Raw genomic sequence first — 14438 nt, 5'->3', positions numbered from 1 at the left:
CTGTGCAGTGTATATATACAGGACAGGAGGAGTGGTACTGTGCAGTGTATATATACAGGACAGGAGGAGGGGTACTGTGCAGTGTATATATACAGGACAGGAGGAGGGGTACTGTGCAGTGTATATATACAGGACAGGAGGAGTGGTACTGTGCAGTGTGTATATACAGGACAGGAGGAGTGGTACTGTGCAGTGTGTATATACAGGACAGGAGGAGTGGTACTGTGCAGTGTGTATATACAGGACAGGAGGAGGAGTATTGTGCAGTGTATATATACAGGAGGAGTGGTACTGTGTAGTGTATATTTACAGGACAGGAGGAGTGGTACTGTGCAGTGTATATATACAGGACAGGAGGAGTGGAACTGTGCAGTGTGTATATACAGGACAGGAGGAGTGGTACTGTGCAGTGTATATATACAGGACAGGAGGAGTGGTACTGTGCAGTGTATATATACAGGACAGGAGGAGTGGTACTGTGCAGTGTATATATACAGGACAGGAGGAGGAGTATTGTGCAGTGTATATATACAGGAGGAGTGGTACTGTGTAGTGTATATTTACAGGACAGGAGGAGTGGTACTGTGCAGTGTATATATACAGGACAGGAGGAGTGGAACTGTGCAGTGTGTATATACAGGACAGGAGGAGTGGAACTGTGCAGTGTGTATATACAGGACAGGAGGAGTGGTACTGTGCAGTGTGTATATACAGGACAGGAGGAGTGGTACTGTGCAGTGTATATATACAGGACAGGAGGAGGAGTACTGTGCAGTGTATATATACAGGACAGGAGGAGGGGTACTGTGCAGTGTATATATACAGGACAGGAGGAGTGGTACTGTGCAGTGTATATATACAGGACAGGAGGAGGGGTACTGTGCAGTGTATATATACAGGACAGGAGGAGGGGTACTGTGCAGTGTATATATACAGGACAGGAGGAGTGGTACTGTGCAGTGTGTATATACAGGACAGGAGGAGTGGTACTGTGCAGTGTGTATATACAGGACAGGAGGAGTGGTACTGTGCAGTGTGTATATACAGGACAGGAGGAGGAGTATTGTGCAGTGTATATATACAGGAGGAGTGGTACTGTGTAGTGTATATTTACAGGACAGGAGGAGTGGTACTGTGCAGTGTATATATACAGGACAGGAGGAGTGGAACTGTGCAGTGTGTATATACAGGACAGGAGGAGTGGTACTGTGCAGTGTATATATACAGGACAGGAGGAGTGGTACTGTGCAGTGTATATATACAGGACAGGAGGAGTGGTACTGTGCAGTGTATATATACAGGACAGGAGGAGGAGTATTGTGCAGTGTATATATACAGGAGGAGTGGTACTGTGTAGTGTATATTTACAGGACAGGAGGAGTGGTACTGTGCAGTGTATATATACAGGACAGGAGGAGTGGAACTGTGCAGTGTGTATATACAGGACAGGAGGAGTGGTACTGTGCAGTGTGTATATACAGGACAGGAGGAGTGGTACTGTGCAGTGTATATATACAGGACAGGAGGAGGAGTATTGTGCAGTGTATATATACAGGAGGAGTGGTACTGTGTAGTGTATATTTACAGGACAGGAGGAGTGGTACTGTGCAGTGTATATATACAGGACAGGAGGAGGGGTACTGTGCAGTGTATATATACAGGACAGGAGGAGTGGTACTGTGTAGTGTATATATACAGGACAGGAGGAGTGGTACTGTGCAGTGTATATATACAGGACAGGAGAAGCAGTACTGTGCAGTGTATATATACAGGACAGGAGGAGTGGTACTGTGCAGTGTATATATACAGGACAGGAGGAGTGGTACTGTGCAGTGTATATATACAGGACAGGAGGAGTGGTACTGTGCAGTGTATATATACAGGACAGGAGGAGTGGTACTGTGCAGTGTATATATACAGGACAGGAGGAGTGGTACTGTGCAGTGTGTATATACAGGACAGGAGGAGTGGTACTTTGCAGTGTATATATACAGGACAGGAGGAGTAGTACTGTGCAGTGTATATATACAGGACAGGAGGAGTGGTACTTTGCAGTGTATATATACAGATACTTAGATTTACAGATTTACACCACGCAGGCAATATATATATATCATAACTGAGCAGCACCAAATCTTTAAGGGGTTGTCCGCTACTAGGACAACCCCTAAATGTTTGGCCCTGATAAAATTATAAAGCCTACACTTGCCTCCCGTGCCAGCGTCCAGGATCAAGCAGCTCGTCCTGCACTTCCTCTTCATGTTCAGTTTGTCTGAAGGCAGAGACAGTGACACCAGCGCTGATTGGCGCCGGGCATCACGTGTCACAACACATCACAGCCACTGTGGGAACGGCGCTGGCAAAGAAGGTGAGTATAGGCTTTAGTTTAAGAAGAGGTTGTCCTAGTGGGAGACAATCCCTTATAGCAGTGGACTCTTTATTGGCCCATGTGGCAACATTTCAGTTCCATATCAGGGAAATGCTCTGTTATTGATCCAAAACATTGCCATTTGGGCCAATAAAGAGTCCGCACTTTTTTCACGATTAATCAGAGTGGTGTGTGTCTGTGTATGTATGGGTATAATATACACACACACACATACATAGACACACACTCATACACTCACACACACATTACATAGGTGAAACTGCGACTATGGTATGTACATTATATAGGTTATACCACTGTAATATACTGCGTCCGCTGTGTATAGCCCATATAGGGCAGCTACAGAGAGTGTGTGTGTGTGTGTATATATATGCATACACACACACTGCGGCTGGCCTATATGGGCTATACACAGCGGTCGCAGTATATTACAGTGGTATAACCTATATAACGTACATACCGTAGTCGCAGTTTCACCTATATAATGTATATAGACTGCTGTACATACATTATATAGGTGACACTGCTACTGCGGTATATAATGGCAGTATCACTTATATACTGTATATACAACAGTCAATATACATTAGACAGGTCAAACTGCAAATGCTGCATATACAATATATAGGTGATACTATGATTGCAGTGTATAGTTCCAGTATATATATACAGCAGTATCACTTATATAACGTATATACACATCAGCTGCAGTATCACCTATATAATGGATCAGATGCCGGCCGGGGATTGGTGAGGAGAGCGCTGTTCTCTTACACTGGTTCTGGCCAGCGTCAGACACAGTGAGGCGCGGGCGTCTGTGCACGCAGTGGCGGCCTTTTCAATCTTCTGCACAGGTCCAGGTGCGTGTGCTTTCCTGTTTTCCCTCACTGACAAAGGCCGCAGCTACATACGCAAGCACGAATGAGGGCTGCCATGGCCTTGGTCAGCGTGGGCACCGAGAGTGCGCACAAGGGCCTGTGCAGAGGATTTGAGGGGCGGGCGACCCATTTTGTAGCTCAGAGTGCTCCAGGCCCCAGGCCCTTGATAGTTGTATACTATGGGCACAGATACACAACATTATATACACTGGATGGATCCATCCTGCACCTGGCCCTGGACATACATGCACTGTATATATACAGGGCCATGTATACAGCATGTGATGTCCAGTCACCAGGTTCAGGCGTGATCACTCCAGTGCTGGATTCTGCAGACAGTCTCTGCTCACTATCAGTATAGGGAGATTTATTGCAGGAGACTGAACTTTCCTGGAGCCGATGACCTGGCACTGACAGGGTGACCCTGAAAGTTCAGACTCCTGCAATAAATCTGTGAGCATCAGCAGAGCGCCCGCTAATACTATAGAGGGACTGGCCCTGGACTTATCACCGGGAGGTGAGCAGCAGCGTCCATCTCCTCACCGCACACAGAGCTGAAGCTCCCCCTGATGTCAGTCTGAGTCATCCACCAGATCCTCTCCTGCAGGTAGATGCAGCCATGTTCCCTCTTCAGGAGGCCGCACACAGGGAGCAGGAGGGGGCGTGTCAGCTCCACTGGGAGTGTGATGATGCAGCTGGCCGGACATAGAGAACAGCGCCGGCCACCAGCAGCCCGAATCGCTGCTAAGTGACCGGCCCGGGGGGCACACGCCCCTTTGCCACCCGGCCCAGCCCGCGCCTGTACAGGGGGCAGAGGGACCTTCATACTATATACAGGGGCAGTGGGGACCTTCATACTATATACAGGGGGCAGTGAAAACCTTCATACTATATACATGAGGCAGTGGGAACCTTCATACTATATGACCGGGGCAGAGGGAACTTCATACTATATAGCACTGGGCAGCACGGTGGCGCAGTGGTTAGCACAGCAGCCTTGCAGCGCTGGAGTCCTGGGTTCTAATCCCACCTTGGACAACATCTGCAAAGAGTTTGTATGTTCTCTCCGTGTTTGCGTGGGTTTCCTCCGGGCACTCTGGTTTCCTCCCACATTCCAAAGACATACTGATAGGGAATTTAGATTGTGAGCCCCATCGGGGACAGCGATGATAATGTGTACAAACTGTATAAAGCGCTGCGTAATATAAAAATAAAGATTATTATTATTACACGGGGAATGTCATACTATATACAGGGGGCAGTGGGAATCTTCATACTATATACAGGGGGCAGTGGGAACCTACATATTATATACAGGGTACATATACCACTGATGCATATCAAATATCAGGAGGGGAACACCCTGTAAGGGACACAGAATGTAACTAGGCAGAACTCCACTGATATATATATCCTACAAAAAACTACGGAGTATAGACACCCATCAATCTATAAAAACAGTAACAATTTTATTGAAAAACCATATTGACAAAAAATGACCAACAATATACAAAGACAAGGTACACGTTTAAGCACATGTATGGTGGGGACAACCACACTGAAAAAGTAGCACTTAGGGCTTAGAAATGACACGTGCAGAAATCACATAGGAGCAGATTGTTCACTCAGTAGCTAGTACTGGTAACTATAAAGTGCATAGTGCTCTATATGAGTGGCAAATATGCCCCAAAGTGAATTGCATCTTGAGTCATAAGTCAAACAACATCATGGAGAAATCCCACTCATTCTGTCATTCTTACCCGAATATCCTATAGTGCCAGTGTGTGCCCGGTGACCCCGACGCGCGTTTCGCGTGAGCTTCCTCGGGGGGACATGTTTGTGTGTCACGCTGGGCTGTTTTTATGGGTGTATAGTCAGCTGAACAGGCCAATCGCGCACTTAATTGGCGCATGCGCACCACCATCTACGGAGCGTCACACATCACATCTCAGGCATCTGCGGTGTTACGAGCAGGCAGAGGGGAAAACCCTCAGGACGTCACTTCCTGCTCCACCGCTAATGAATGCCGAAGAGGGCGATGTGCGGGCATCGCTGTGGCGCGCATGCGCGCGTACGTTCACGGCCATTTTCCTCAAGGGAGCAACTATGGGCAGCAGCGATAGTGCTGTATAAGGTATGAAAACAATGGGGCAACCACTCTTATCCCCATACAATAATATAAAACCCCCGCATAGCACTCAGTAGTAATGTGCAACAGAATGCATTATGCCCCAAAATAAGTGAAAAAGTGCAACTAGTGCAGTGGCGCTATGTGTATAGTGTTACCTAATGGACATCCTACCGAATCCTCAGCCATTGGTACTATAGATAGAAAAGAGGTGGTACAACTGTCACGAACAGTGGCAGTCATATCCAAACCCACCTCATGCATATGACAAAAAGTGGGAGAAAAGGTATCCCAGTGTATAGAGTGAGTAGGATAAAGTGCAAGAAGTGCAACTGTAAACAATTACTGTGAAGGAACACTCCTTCCACCCCCATGATAAAATAGAAAATGTTTCCATAGCCCCATTATATTCGCCCTGACACAATCCTGCTCCCTCTCAAAGCCTGTGCCCCTTATACAAAAGATCCTCCAGACAGAAGAAAGATAATCAGAGAATAGTCAAAGCTAAATAGAATACGCAAATAAATAACAAAAACATATATATAATATATATCTAATAATCTATGCACTTTATAGTTACCAGTACTAGCTACTGAGTGAACAATCTGCTCCTCTGTGATTTCTGCACGTGTCATTTCTAAGCCCTAAGTGCTACTTTTTCAGTGTGGTTGTCCCCACCATACATGTGCTTAAACGTGTACCTTGTCTTTGTATATTGTTGGTCATTTTTTGTCAATATGGTTTTTCAATAAAATTGTTACTGTTTTTATAGATTGATGGGTGTCTATACTCCGTAGTTTTTTGTAGGATATATATTATATACAGGGGCAGAGGGGACCTTCATACCATACACATGGGGACCTTCATACTATATACAGGGGCAGTGGGGACCTTCATACTATATACAGGGGCAGTGGGGACCTTCATACTATATACAGGGGGCCGTGGGGAACCTTCATGCTATATACAGGGGGCAGTGGGGAGCTTCATACTATATACAGGGGGCAGTGGGGAGCTTCATACTATATACAGGGGGACCTTCATACTATATTTAGGGGGCAGGGGGACCTTCATACTATATACGGGGGCAGTGGGGACCTTCATACTATATACAGGGGCAGTGGGGACCTTCATACTATATACAGGGGCAGTGGGGACCTTCATACTATATACAGGGGGACCTTCATACTATATTTAGGGGGCAGGGGGACCTTCATACTATATACAGGGGCAGTGGGGACCTTCATACTATATACAGGGGGCATTGGAGACCTTCATACTATATACAGGGGGCAGTGGGGACCTTCACACTATATATTAAAGGTGCAGAAGGACCTCCATACTATATATAGGGGCAGTGGGGACCTTTATACTATAAACAGGGGGCAGTGGGGACCTTCATACTATATAAAAAGGGCATGGGGACCTTCATACTATATATATAGAATCAGGGGGACCTTTATACTATATACAGGGGGCAGTGGGGGCCTTCATACTATATATAGGGGGAAGTGGGGACATTCATACTATACACAGGGGGCAATGGGGACCTTCATACTATATACAGGGGGCAGGGGGACCTTCATACTATTTATAGGGGGCAGGGGGACCTTTATACTATTTACAGGGGCAGTGGGGACCTTCATACTATATACAGGGGGCAGAGGGGACCTTTATACTATATATAGGGGGACCTTCATACTATATACAGGGGGAGGGGGACCTTTATAATATATACAGGGGGCAGCGGGACCTTCATACTATATACAGGGGCAGTGGGGACCTTCATACTGTATACAGGGGGCAGTGGGGACCTTCATACTATATACAGGGGGCAGTGGGGACATTCATACTACTGTATATAAAGGGGGCAGTGGGGACCTTCATACTATTTACAGGGGCAGTGGGGACCTTCATACTATATACAGGGGGACCTTCATACTATATACAGGGGGCAATGGGAACCTTCATACTATATATAGGGGCAGGGGGACCTTTATACTATATACAGGGGGCAGGGGGACCTTCATACTATATACAGGGGCAGTGGGGACCTTCATACTTTATACAGGGGGCATTGGGGACCTTTATACTATATATAGGGGGAGTGGGGACCTTCATACTATAGATAGGCAGCAGGGGGACCTTCATGCTATATACAGGGGGCAGTGGGAACCTTCATACTATATTTAAGGGAAGGGGGACCTTCATATTATATACAGGGGGCAGTGGGGACCTAAATACTATATACGGGGGCAGTGGGGACCATCACACTATATACAGGGGGCAGTGGGGACCATCATACTATATACAGGGGGCAGTGGGGACCATCATACAATATACAGGGGACAGTGGGGACCTTCATGCTGTATATAGAGGCACTGGGGACCATCATATTTTTTATCGGTGCTATGTAGCCATTTTACTATATACTGTATAGGGAGCTCTGGGATTCTCATTGTATAATAAAAGGCTTTGGGTAACATCATATTGTGTTTTGGGGTCTGTAGGACCATCATTTTGTATATTGAGAGCTGTGTCGGCACTCAGAGGACATTATTTGTTATAAATGGGGACATTATTAGTTTTAATAGGGGCACTCAGGTTCCATTATTTTTTTTTCTGGGGAGGGGGGGGTCATTGTTATCTTTAAGTGGACACTCATGGGTATTTGTTGCTAGACGGGGGCATTTGGGATATTATATTCTTCAAAGGAACATACAGGGATTTTCTATGTAGCACAGTATGGGCATTAATACTTTCTATGGCACGCTTTAATTTTTTTGGGGGAGGGAGTAATCATAGTAATGACAGTTTTTTTAATATTGGGGTCACGGTTCCTCTCCTCAAGTGCACGCAGAGTGGGGAGTTATTGTAGGTTGGTAAATAGATGGAGACATCACTAGAAATGTGAGTCAAAGTCAAATGTGTTTTTGTTGTAATCTGTGCAGACGAGTTGTGGCTGGAGAAGTTGTCATGTCGGTCTCGGCCAGACAGAAAAGACTGGAAAAGTGAGTGACCCAAATCAGAAAGAACATCAGCTGTAAGTTACTATATATACCTGTACTGTAATCATGTGTGTGTTCTGCAGGACTGGTATCTACCAATATACGGTTCCTATAGAAACATGGAAAACATATTTGGCTTCCATCAAGATGAAACAACATAATACCATATTATGTGGAAGCCAAATAATAGGATGTGCAGGACACACCAAAATTAGTACATTACCACAAAAAATGGTGTACTAGTCCACAGTTTTAATGCCAATAACAACTTTATTAAGATATAAATACAAACAGGTCAAAGAATGACAGAACAGGGTTAAAATCGGCTCACCAGCCGTGGTTGCACAGAACGGGAACCAAAGTGGCATTCATAGTCAAGCAGGTGACATAAGACATACTACAATACCCAATCCAAAGTGCCTAGCACTCCTATATATACTCTCTAACCCAACAGTGGGGGTACAATGTATTAGAGCTGACAACATACCAGATGATGATAGACGCTGGACGAAGTGCCCCGATGTCCCCTCTCCTCCCGACACGCGTTTCGGCTAGACCTTCCTCAAGGGAGGTGTACTGTTCTGTGCAACCATGGCTGGTAAGCCGATTTTAACCCTGTACTGTCATTCCTTGACCTGTTTGTATTTATATCTTAATAAAGTTGTTATTGGCCTTAAAACTCTGGACTAGTACACCATTTTTTTGTGGCAATATACGGTTCCTGTAAGTTGGGAATATTGCTATTTTTAGTAGCTTTTTTTAATTAATTTATTAACAGCTTAATGTGTTTCGGTCATTATGCAGTAGAAGGTGGGTGTATGGTGGTGTGATTGGTCTTTGTATATAGAGTGTTTTGTTATGTAGAGGTAATGGTCATATTATATTATGTATTCGCGGTGTGGTGGTGATGGCAGTGGACATTGTGCAGCCGTATTGTTTGGCCTTTTATAGTAGTAATATTGATAATATTGGTCTTTGCATTGTGTGTTTTTGGTTAGCAACAGTGGTATACAGTAATTATACATGTACAGTATAGATGCTACCTTAAATGGCTATAGGGTGATCGTATGTGGAGACATGCACTTTGGGGCTTGGGCCCCTGATCTTTAAGGATCTTTAAGGATCCTAGCAATGCCCCTGCCGTACTGTGTGTTTACATGTCTGTAAGTTCTGGAGTTGTATGTATGTTTGTAAGTAAGCTCAGTTATTGTACCATATCTAAGTAGTAACCTTAGTTCTGGTACTGTATTGATGTAGTAATCTAGATTCTGGTAAGATATGTACAGTATTCGTTCTGTTTCTGTATCTTGTAGTACACATAGTAAGCTTGGTTCTGCTCCTTATCTCTGCAGTAAGCTTGGTTCTGCTCCCTTATCTCTGTGGTAAGCTCCGTTCTGCTCCCATATCTCCGTAGTAAGCTCGGGTCTGCTCCCGTATTTCTGTAGTAAAGGTACCTTCACACGAAACGACTTTGTAACGATATCGCTAGCGATCCGTGACGTTGCAGCGTCCTCGCTAGCGATATCGTTTAGTTTGACACGCAGCAGCGATCAGGATCCTGCTGTGATGTCGCTGGTCGCTGAATAAAGTCCAGAACTTTATTTGGTCGTCCGATCGCCGTGTATCGTTGTGTTTGAAAGCAAAAGCAACGAAACCAGCGATGTTTTACACTGGTAACCAGGGTAAACATCGGGTTACCAAGCGCAGGGCCGCGCTTAGTAACCCGATGTTTACCCTGGTTACCAGCGTAAAAGTAAAAAAAACAAACAGTACATACTCACCTGCGCGTCCCCCAGCGTCTGCTTCCTGACACTTACTGAGCGCCGGCCCTAAAGTGAAAGTGAAAGCACAGCGGTGAGGTCACCGCTGTGCTGTTAGGGCCGGAGCTCAGTCAGTGTCAGGAAGCGGACGCCGGGGGACGCGCAGGTGAGTATGTACTGTTTGTTTTTTTTACTTTTACGCTGGTAACCAGGGTAAACATCGGGTTACTAAGCGCGGCCCTGCGCTTAGCAACCCGATGTTTACCCTGGTTACCCGGGGACCTCGGCATCGTTGGTCGCTGGAGAGCGGTCTGTGTGACAGCTCCCCAGCGATCAAACAGCGACGCTGCAGTGATCGGCATCGTTGTCGCTATCGCTGCAGCGTCGCTTCGTGTGAAGGTACCTTAAGATCCGTTCTGTTTCCTTATCTCTGTAGTAAGCTCCATTCTGCTCCCTTATCTCTGTGGTAAGCTTGGTTCTGCTCCCTTATCTCTGTGGTAAGCTCGGGTCTGCTCCCATATTTCTGTAGTAAGCTCCGTTCTGTTCCCTGTTGTGAATCTGCTTTTGGGCTCCTTCTGGTGGTGGCTAGTGGTACTGGTGACTCGGGTGTGTTTTCTTTCTCAGTTCACCTGTTTTCATCAGTAGTGGGGAGTTCCTATTTATTCCTGCTCTTCAGTCATTGCCTTGCCGGCCATCAATGTAACCAGAGCCTTTCTGTTGCATGTTCCTGCTCCTAGACTACTGATCAGCTAAGTTGGACTCTTAGTCCTAAGTTTGTTTGCATTTTTGTTCCAGTTTACAGTTAAGTCTTTCCCTGTAGCTGGAAGCTCTTGTGGGCTGAAATTACCACTCCGGTGTCATGAGTTGACACATGAGTTTTAAAGTAATTTCAGGATGGTATTTTAAAAGGGTTTTCAGCTGACCGTGCAGTTCCCTTTTGTATCTTTCTACTATCTAGTAAGTGGACCTCGCTTTGCTGAACCTACCTTCATACTGTGTATGTCTTTTCCTCTGAACTCACCGTCAATATATGTGGGGGGCTTCTGTCTCCTTTTTGGGGGAATTTCCCTAGAGGTAAGCCAGGTCTGTTTTTTCCTCTACTAGGGTAAGTTAGTTCTCCGGCTGGCGAGAGACGTCCAGGGATAAAACGTAGGCACGCCCCCCCGGCCACTATTAGTTGTGTGGTAGGTTTAGCTCACGGTCAGCTCGAGATTCCATCACCCAAGAGCTCGTTCGTTATTTATGTGTCCTGACGTTCCCCTGCCATTGGGAACCATGACAGTATGGCCGGCCAAGTGTTAAAACTGTTGGCAGAAGAAAGGAGAGAAAAAGAAGTCTGCAAATTTTTTTTTTTTTTTTTTCCTTGGTGCTTGCTCTATAGTTGAATCAGTTGCATTTCAGCTCTAATTGCAGTCTTTGTCTCCCTCTCCTTCTAACCCTTGAATGGCTCTGATCTCACCTGCTTAAAATGGATCCTCAGTTTGGCTATAGGTTTGAATAATCTTGCCACAAAAGTTCAAGATTTACAGGATTTTGTTATACATGCTCCTATATCTGAACCTAGAATTCCTATACCAGAATTTTTCTCCGGAGATAGATCTCGTTTTTTGAATTTCAAATATAAATGTAAATTATTTCTTTCTCTGAGACCTCACTCCGCTGGAGATCCCGCACAGCAGGTTAAGATTGTAATTTCCTTGCTGCGAGGTGACCCTCAAGATTGGGCTTTTGCATTGGCACCAGGGGATCCTGCGTTGCTCAATGTGGATGCGTTTTTTCTGGCTTTGGGGTTGCTTTATGAGGAACCTAATTTAGAGATTCAGGCTGAAAAGGCCTTGATGGCCCTGTCTCAAGGGCAAGATGAAGCTGAAATATACTGCCAAAAATTTCGTAAATGGTCTGTGCTTACTCAGTGGAATGAGTGCGCTTTGGCGGCGAATTTCAGAGAGGGTCTCTCTGATGCCATTAAGGATGTTATGGTGGGGTTCCCTGCGCCTACAGGTCTGAATGAGTCCATGACAATGGCTATTCAGATTGATCGGCGTTTTCGGGAGCGTAAACCTGTGCACCATTTGGCGGTGTCTTCTGAGAAGGCGCCAGAGAATATGCAATGTGATAGAATTCTGTCCAGAAGCGAACGGCAGAATTTTAGGCGAAAAAATGGGTTGTGCTTCTATTGTGGTGATTCAACTCATGTTATATCAGCATGCTCTAGACGCACAAAGAAGGTTGATAAGTCTGTTTCAATTGGCACTTTACAGTCTAAGTTTATTCTATCTGTGACCTTGATTTGTTCATTATCGTCAATTACCGCGGACGCCTATGTCGACTCTGGCGCCGCTTTGAGTCTTATGGATTGGTCCTTTGCCAGGCACTGTGGGTTTAATCTAGAGCCTCTGGAAGTCCCTATACCTCTGAAGGGTATTGATTCTACGCCATTGGCTAGTAATAAACCACAATACTGGACACAAGTGACCATGCGTATGACTCCAGACCATCAGGAGGTGATTCGCTTCCTTGTGTTGTACAATCTACATGATGTTTTGGTGCTCGGATTGCCATGGTTACAATCTCATAATCCAGTCCTTGACTGGAAAGCAATGTCTGTGTTAAGCTGGGGATGTCAGGGGGCTCATGGGGACGTACCTTTGGTTTCCATTTCATCATCTATTCCCTCTGAGATTCCGGCATTTTTGTCTGATTATCGTGATGTTTTTGAGGAGCCTAAGCTTGGTTCACTCCCTCCTCACAGAGATTGCGATTGTACCATAGATCTGATTCCAGGCAGTAAATTTCCAAAGGGTCGTTTGTTTAATTTATCCGTACCTGAACATGTTGCTATGCGAGAGTATATTAAGGAGTCCCTGGAAAAGGGACATATTCGTCCTTCTTCATCTCCTTTAGGAGCCGGTTTTTTCTTTGTGTCTAAAAAAGATGGCTCTTTGAGGCCGTGTATTGATTATCGACTCTTGAATAAAATTACAGTCAAATATCAGTATCCTTTGCCACTGCTGACTGATTTGTTTGCTCGAATAAAGGGGGCTAAGTGGTTCTCTAAGATTGATCTTCGTGGGGCGTATAATTTGGTGCGAATTAAGCAGGGGGATGAGTGGAAAACCACATTTAATACGCCCGAGGGCCATTTTGAGTATTTAGTAATGCCTTTTGGTCTTTCAAATGCCCCTTCAGTCTTTCAGTCCTTTATGCATAACATTTTCCGTGAATATTTGGATAAATTTATGATTGTGCATCTGGATGATATTTTTATTTTTTCGGATGACTGGGACTCTCATGTCCAACAAGTCAGGAGGGTTTTTCAGGTTTTGCGGGCTAATTCCTTGTGTGTGAAGGGTTCTAAGTGTATTTTTGGGGTTCAAAAGATTTCTTTTTTGGGGTACATTTTTTCCCCTTCTTCCATTGAGATGGATCCTGTCAAGGTTCGGGCTATTTGTGATTGGACGCAACCTACTTCTCTTAAGAGCCTTCAGAAATTCTTGGGCTTTGCTAATTTTTATCGTCGATTTATAACTGGTTTTTCGGATGTTGCTAAACCTTTGACTGATTTGACTAAAAAGGGTGCTGATGTTGTTGATTGGTCCCCTGCTGCTGTGGAGGCCTTTCGGGAGCTTAAGCGCCGCTTTTCTTCTGCCCCTGTGTTGCGTCAGCCTGATGTTGCTCTTCCTTTTCAGGTTGAGGTCGATGCTTCCGAGATCGGAGCTGGGGCGGTTTTGTCGCAGAAAAGTTCCGACTGCTCCGTGATGAGACCTTGTGCGTTCTTTTCTCTAAAATTTTCGCCCGCCGAGCGAAACTATGATATTGGTAATCGGGAGCTTTTGGCTATGAAGTGGGCTTTTGAGGAGTGGCGTCATTGGCTTGAGGGGGCTAGACATCAGGTGGTGGTATTGACCGATCACAAGAATCTGATTTATCTTGAGTCTGCCAAGCGCCTGAATCCTAGACAGGCGCGCTGGTCGTTGTTTTTCTCTCGGTTTAATTTTGTGGTCTCATACCTACCAGGTTCTAAAAATGTGAAGGCAGATGCCCTTTCTAGGAGTTTTGAGCCTGATTCCCCTGGTGATTCTGAACCTACAGGTATCCTTAAGGATGGGGTGATATTATCTGCTGTTTCCCCTGACCTGCGACGGGCTTTGCAGGAGTTTCAGGCGGATAGACCTGATCGTTGCCCGCCTGGTAGACTGTTTGTTCCTGATGATTGGACCAGTAGAGTCATCTCGGAGGTTCATTCTTCTGCGTTGGCAGGTCATCCTGGAATCT

General features: G+C 45.4%; 2 protein-coding genes across 3 annotated transcripts in view; both read right to left on the bottom strand.

The window, feature by feature from the left end:
• LOC143766311 (uncharacterized) overlaps positions 1–3990 on the bottom strand; it is a 118398-nt gene extending 114408 nt beyond the window's left edge. The window contains exon 1 of the mRNA XM_077253893.1: positions 3811–3990. The gene's annotated coding sequence lies outside the window, so the exon portion shown is untranslated. The remainder of the gene's footprint in view (positions 1–3810) is intronic.
• The window catches only part of LOC143766315 (uncharacterized), a 337847-nt gene that overhangs the window by 274810 nt on the left and 48599 nt on the right, over positions 1–14438 (bottom strand). The gene's annotated exons all lie outside the window — the stretch shown is intronic.

This window comes from Ranitomeya variabilis, chromosome 4, assembly GCF_051348905.1.
Source record: "Ranitomeya variabilis isolate aRanVar5 chromosome 4, aRanVar5.hap1, whole genome shotgun sequence".
NCBI classification, from domain to species: Eukaryota; Metazoa; Chordata; class Amphibia; order Anura; family Dendrobatidae; genus Ranitomeya; species Ranitomeya variabilis.
The sequence above is the reverse complement of the archived record's forward strand: the minus strand, read 5'-3'. Positions and strand labels throughout refer to the sequence as shown.